The sequence below is a fragment of the Copadichromis virginalis genome, linkage group LG14, assembly GCF_057382275.1.
Source record: "Copadichromis virginalis isolate Kocher_CV1m ecotype Utaka linkage group LG14, C_Virginalis_male_GT1.1, whole genome shotgun sequence".
Lineage (NCBI taxonomy): Eukaryota > Metazoa > Chordata > Actinopteri > Cichliformes > Cichlidae > Copadichromis > Copadichromis virginalis.
Genome location: NC_140631.1, coordinates 33683171 through 33691021, shown reverse-complemented (window position 1 = coordinate 33691021; position 7851 = coordinate 33683171).

The following is a 7851-nucleotide window of genomic DNA, read 5'->3' as shown; positions in this document are numbered from 1 at the left end:
ATTTCGCACTCTGAAAAGGAAATTTCTACACATAGATATACAATAAGATCAGACACAAAGACACCTTTGTGACAGATTCTTAAAGCCTTACACACAGCCTCTGTTATACACATAAAATCATACATTTTTAAAAGCCTGTTATCTACTTGTTTTCTAAATTGGAGAAATTGTGATATTTTTTTTAACAAATTTGTAAATTACTTAATATAATGTTTACAGAAATAGCCAGTGGTGTTTTTTTGATATGGGGACATGGGCCATTGCCCAGGGCGGCATCGTGGTGGGGGTGGCATCATGGCATCGGCAAAAAAAAAAAAAAAGTTGCTCGCACCCATGCTGCCCTGACAACATGCCAGCGCATTTTGGGGATTTCATAGGCACCGAACGGTTTTCTATTGCCCATTTGCGAGGAGTAAGGGCGCCCTCCATTTACGAGGTGCACCTGCTGCTTTCTACACAAGGAGGAGAGGGAGGATTCTCTGGCTAGCTGGAGCACCTAATAACTAGCTCGTAACATTAAAAAAAACCCAAAACAAACAAACAAACAAACTAGGGCTATCAACGTTAACGCTGTCATTGTGATTAACGCTAGGACTCTGTTAACAAATTACCGCGGATCGCTCCATGCGTGGAGCTGCACGGCGTCAACGAGCTAACCGCGCTAACGCTAACGTTGATGCCATGCAGCCCCATAGCCCCATGCATGGGTCTGCACGGCCTAAAATCCTTTAATTTTCTCAAATCGACAGTGTGCCCTTATGTATGAATTCTGGTTGTGCTTACTGACCGCGAACCGATTTTATGTGGTACACGGCGCTCAGCAATCTGTTAAAAATGTTTTAGTACGACTTTGGTAAGCTACGAAGCTGCACCACTTGATGGATTATCGGCGCATTACGGCTACCGTAGTCTGGAGCCTCAGGGAGTAATATGTATTGTGCTTCAACATAATATTACCGTACTGTGTAATACGGTAATATTACGTTGAACAAATGGCACCTGTTAAGAGACATGGTTACGAAGCGAACTCCAGGCTGTCAGTCACGCAGTAGAACTTGGGAACAGAGCAGCTGCGAAATCTGTCTTTGTTAATATGCTCATCATCTTTTAGTTTACATGCTGACTGCACAATTGTGAGCTTTTTGTTATGCACAAAAACAACATTGTTTTCTTTTATTTATGGAGCATTATTATTAAATGCTGATAATTTATTTCTAAATTATGTACATCTTTACATCTGCGCTGTATGTTAATAAAAGTGCCCGTGTGAGATATGGGACACAGCTTTGACTAAGAACTCTCTTTTTGTTCTTACTTTATGGCTTAAAAAAATATCGAGATATATATCACATTTCGCCATCCAGCTAAAGAATGTCGAGATATGAATTTTGGGCCATATCGGCCAGCCCTAATTAATGCAATTAAAACATTTTTAATGCAATTAATCCATCTGGAGCACAGAATGACTCAAAATCCCTGAAATGTCTCTGTCAACACATTATGGGCAGTTTGTCCAAAGTTTGTCCATTCAGCGTTAATCATGATGACGGCATTAATGCGTTGACATTGACAGCCCTACAACAAACACAAAAACAGAAGACATTATGATATAGACTTAAGATTTGCACCAATGTGTTTTCTAAATTCTATCACACTCATATATGCAAAAAGAGAACGCGAGGGCCCTCGGTGAGCCTGCTTGTTGCTGCTGCTCACACACAACCTGTTGAAAGGTGAAGGGGCGTGCTACTTCCAAATAGTGCACATTTAATTCATAATGTTGTCAATCCAAGCCCATTATGTATTAATTATTTTACCTGGGTTATGTGAAATCCCAGAAAAAAACAGGGAGTGTTCGCCCAGGGCACCAAACAGGCTAGGACCACCCCTGGAAGTAACTGTTGTTGAGAAAGCATTGGGGATCTCTGCTTGGCCACAGGTAGCACTCACACTATATAAATTCCATGCCCAAATCTCAACTAACTGTGCCAAGGCCCAAATCTGTAAGAATACCAAGGCATGGTTTAATTATTAGTTTGCCAGGTGACGGAATGTCCAAACCCAGACACACACGTATATGGTGATGGTGAAGAGGGAGAACAGTCCATGCAGCTGGGGTGCTCGCGACTCACACCTGCAGAACACCAATGCCGCCTAACCTCTGGTGAGTGCCTTTACTGTGGCCATAAGGGCTGCTTCATCTCAACCTATCCATCTTGATCAAAAGGGCGCTCCCATCGATGGTGAAGAGAGTACTGGTGGGCAACCTGTCTAGCAAAAGCTCTCTTCCATACTTCCAGGTCAGCACTGGTTCCAACAGCACAACCCTCATATTGACTAGTACAGGGCTGGGGTCACATAAACTGCCTCCGGGCTGCCACCCCTCAACCTGTGCCATCAGAACCTCTCGATTTAACGTCTGTTCCACTGGTGTACCATGATCTTGCTGAAGTGTTTTGTAAAGATCAAGCACTGTCATTACCTATGATTGTGCCATAGATCTCCTCCATGGTGCTTCACTCCCCACTAGCTGCCTCTATAGTCTCTCTCAGCCTGAAAGAGAGGCTATGGAGAAATATATTACCGTCATGGCTGCGGTGGCAGGTGTGTGGTGTGTGTGAGAGAGGACCCAAACGCTGGCACTGGCTTGGATGTGAGCGAGCTTTATTTAAACGTTGGTGGCACAAACAGAAACACAGCAAGCAAAAACAGAATCTAAAGATAACCTAAACTGGGAATAACTAACAAAACTAACCTGTACTGGCGACTCTGAGAAGAAACACAGACGGACTAGTGGCAAACACGAGAGATAAATAAATACACAGATGGGAACGAGGAAACTACACGCAGGAGGGAGGCACAGCTGATTCTGATTGACAAGACAAGACAGGGGAAATGCAAAGTGAACAGACTGGCATAAGACACAGACCTTCACAATAAAACAGGAAATGCAGAACACAAGGAAGCCACATAACAAACCCTAAAACTAGAACTCAAGAAACACTAAAAAACTAAGGAACTTGACACCATGGGAAGAAACCAAAAACCCAAAGTACAAAACTCAAAAAACACTGGGTCATCGACCCAGGACCATAACAATTACAGACTCTCGAATAGCTGGAATTATCCAGCCGTCCTCCTCTCCTGTAGGAGCCGAATCTTTCTTTGTTGAAAAGAAAAACAAATCCCTCCAACCCTGTATTAATTTTTGCGGTCTCAATAACATTATCGTTAAAACAAAATACCCATTACCAATTCTCACCTCTGCCTTCGAGTTGCTTCAGGGAGCTACCATTTTCAGTAAACTCAATCTGTGAAATGCCTATCATTTTGTACGGATAAGGGAAGGCAACGAATGGAAAACAGCATTTAACACTCATCTTGGGCATTTTTAGTATTATTGAGTTTCATGTAGACTCTGTGGCATTCCTGGGTTACATAATTGAGCAGGGAAATGTGAAACCAGACCCAGAGAATTGTCCAAGCAGTTGTCAACTGGCCCAAACTGCCAACTCCAGCTTTTTCTGGGGTTTGCCAATTTTTACCGTCGCTTTATTTGGGACTTTAGTAAACTCGCACTACCTCTCCCAACCCCTGCCACCCGGAACTGAATCAGCCTTTCGTGGTTTAAGTGGACGCATTGGATTCTGGGGTTGGAGCTGTATTATCCCAGCAAAATGATGGTAAGCTCCACCCATATGCTATATTCTATCATCGTCTTTCCCCAGCAAAGTGGAACTACGACATCGGTGACTGGGAGCTGCTGGCAATAAAACTGGCTCTAGAAGAATGGAAACACTGGCTGGAAGGCACCGTTCAACCATTCATTGTTTTTTCACAACAACTGAAAAAGGTTTTCAATAACCTACAGACCTGGGACCTGCAATGTGAAACCTCTCTTGACAATACGCTCTAGCAGCCCCACTATATCCATTGCAATGTGACTGAATGGAACCTCAATAACAGGTAAAGGCTGTAAAGGAAACTTTGGGACATTTTTATCCCCGGCCAGCTGACAGATTTAGTAAGACTCCTCAACCTCTCTCTTCGTGCCTGGCCAAAAGAACCTGCTGGCAATTTGGTCTCTTATCTTCTTTGTTCCCAGATACCCTGCCCAGGGAATACAATGCCCCAATCTTAAAACTTGTTCCCGCCACTGCTAGGGGACTACTAACGTTCCTTTGTCATCCCTGCTGGCTTTGTAGTTACATTGTTTTCTATTTGTTTTCTTTATTTGGTACATTTGCAGTAGGAAAAGATAATCTATGAATCCAGTGATACAGCTTTCTTATAAGAAATGTTTCTGTTAAAAATTATCGTGAAGTAGTCACTTCCTGTGAGTCGCGGGAACCGGAAGTTGTGCGCAGGAGAGACAAGACAGAACGGTAACACGGCGGACCTTTTTGGAATGTACAACTTTTCTACTGCTGGTTTTACAAGGCATAGACGGTAAAAAAACATTATGCTGTTATTTGTTTAACACTTGTGCACTTTGTGAAAGGAAATAAGTGCCTGAGATGAATATCATATGTGCTATTGATATTATTTTACTTGTTTCTAGTTTTCATGGTGCTCCATGATTGTGAGAGGAATAAAAGAATTGTGGACATTAGTACGAAGCGTGGATTTTTTCGACCAGAGTAGATACAACCAGTGTCCAGGAGGGTTTGGGCTTTCCTACCATTTATCTTCACGGCAGTGGATTGCTGCTTCCCTTCCCAAACTTCATTCTCACAGGGCCTTGGAAGGGTATACACATATGCTGCTCTGGCCTTTCTGGCTGGACACATGCTTAATGTGACCCTCCACCCCACAATAGAAACAAACAGGTTTGGTGGTTAACTTAGGGGGGATGTGTTTTTACAAACACATCCCCCTACTTCAAAGACCTGAACTCCTTAGGACCACCCCCAACCCCAGATGACTTACCATGTGAAATGAAAGATTTGGCCGAAGCCCCGAACCAAAAGCTTCTGGCTCCTCGCCTTGCTGCTTGAAACGTTTCCACCAGTTGAGCAGCTTCCTGCGCTGACTTTGGACCCCTTTCATTCAGCCACACCTGGAGTTCTGGAGTCAACGAGCGATAAAACTGCTCAAGGATAATTGCGTCTCCAACCTGCTCCTTGGTTTTTCTTATCTGGTTTGATCCATTTGCCATACAGGTCCTTCAGACAATTATAAAACGATTTTGGACTCTCACCGGGCCGGTTGTCAGGCTCCCAGAACCACTGTCGGTATACCTCTTCATTAATGTCATACTTTGAAAAAAATCGCTTCTTTAACCTTTTGGTAATCCCCAGTGTCCTCTGCTGCCATAGCCACATAAGCTGCTCGACCTCTTCCTGACAGGTAAGGAACCAGTCTCACCGTCCACTCCACTTCAGGCCCCTGATACGCCACTGCCAGCCTCTCAAAGGTTATCAAGTACTGCTCGATGTCATCACCTACCTCCAGCTATGGTATCACTGCTTTTCCCCAGCTCCGACCTTCTTGATCTCGAAACACTGGGTGGGATCACCATTTCGTCTCTCAATTGCTGCCAGGGCGGCAAAGGCTCCTGGGGCTAGCCTGCTGCACTTTGTTGCTGCTCCAAATCATCTCGAAGATTGTTTATTTGGATCTGCATCTGGCGCCATCTTTTATCTTGCTCTATTGATTCTTTCTCCCACCTGTCACTCATGTCCTGCTGGAAGCGTACGCACTGTTGTAGCAACCCTGCAATAGAATCTAAATCTGTAGTATCGGGATGCAGCTGCTCCTGCCTAGGCTTCAAGATCAGGGGCAGTCCTCCTACACTGAAAAAAATATGTTGTTGGATTTACTTAATTCAATGGTGGACATTTGTTGCACACAGATGTTTTGCTTTGGCAGCAACTTAAACAATTGAGTTTAATTAACACAATTTATTCATGTTCAATAAGCCTGTGCAATTTGTGTTGATAAAATGTGACTTAAACATGTTTTGATGAAGTAATTTGAGCTCTTGGAATATTTTAATCCTTCACAATTTTTTCACTTTATCCCAACACCATTCAATAACTTTTACCCAATACTACTTGGTCACTTAAATACTACATGTTATCTTCAAATTACATTTTGCTATTATATTCTAGTATCAAATACACAATTTTCAAATGGAGGCCTTATAACAGATTGTATTGTTCTCTTCCAAGATGGTTGCTGGCATCCACCAGTAACCTTTCAAAACAAAATGTCTAATTTCACTGCATTGACAGTAGGTAAAGAATTAAACTGACATTACTCCTCCACTGAATCTATATAAATCAACAGTTAAATAATGTCAGTTCTTCCGTGTTCTCTGGAATCAATCACAGCAAAGAAATTAGACTTTCTTTTGAAAAATGTTGGGAAAGAACAATACAAAACATTCTATTTAAGGCCTCTGACGTCAAGATTCAGTTAAACAACAATTATAACTAAACAATTTGAGGTAGAGTTAGTTTCCATTAACATTAAATTAGGTTACTGAATTGGCAAACACCTTCCTATTAACATTACCCATTTTACCCCAATAACTAAAGAAATTAGCACTTGCAGGTCAAAACCTTTATTCAAGAGATGCAAAAATAACATTGATTGATTGATTGAATCTTTATTTTGAACATGTTGAAAAAGTATAAAAAAAAAATAGAATTAAAAGAGACAAATGAACAAAGCAAACAAAAGGAAAACGAGCAACCACAACTCCAAATAACGTCCATGTTCAAAAAGGAGCAGGAAGAAGCATAAGCTTATTTAATCCCACCCCTTTTCCACTATCTAGTATCAATAGACTACAGAAATACCTCCTTGTAATTACATTATATGTTATGTGTAATTTTTTTTTTTTTTTTTTTTTTTTTAAATATATACACATATATGTTTCTATCTATCCATACCTACGTATATACACACATACGCACATATACACATTTTCAATAACCCCATTAACACCTGAAGGATACACAACCTACAATTTTATATATATATATATATATATATATATATATATATATATATATATATATATATATAAAAAAACACCCAGCACGCCCCTGCGGGCGGTTTATCCTTCAAGCTCGGGTCCTCTACCAGAGGCCTGGGAGCTTGAGGGTCCTGCGCAGTATCTTAGCTGTTCCCAGGACTGCGCTCTTCTGGACAGAGATCTCCGATGTTATTCCCGGGATCTGCTGGAGCCACTCGCCTAGCTTGGGAGTCACCGCACCTAGTGCTCCGATTACCACGGGGACCACCGTTACCTTCACCCTCCACATCCTCTCGAGCTCTTCTCTGAGCCCTTGGTATTTCTCCAGCTTCTCGTGTTCCTTCTTCCTGATATTGCTGTCATTCGGAACCGCTACATCGATCACTACGGCCGTCTTCTTCTGTTTGTCTACCACCACTATGTCCGGTTGGTTAGCCACCACCATTTTGTCCGTCTGTATCTGGAAGTCCCACAGGATCTTAGCTCGGTCATTCTCCACCACCCTTGGGGGCATCTCCCATTTTGACCTCGGGACTTCTAGGTTATACTCGGCACAGATGTTCCTGTACACTATGCCGGCCACTTGGTTATGGCGTTCCATGTATGCCTTGCCTGCTAGCATCTTGCACCCTGCTGTTATGTGCTGGATTGTCTCTGGGGCATCTTTACACAGCCTGCACCTGGGGTCTTGCCTGGTGTGATAGACCCCAGCCTCTATGGATCTTGTACTCAGAGCTTGTTCTTGTGCTGCCATGATTAGTGCCTCTGTGCTGTCTTTCAGTCCAGCTTTGTCCAGCCACTGGTAGGATTTCTGGATATCAGCCACCTCCTCTATCTGCCGGTGGTACATACCGTGCAGGGGCCTG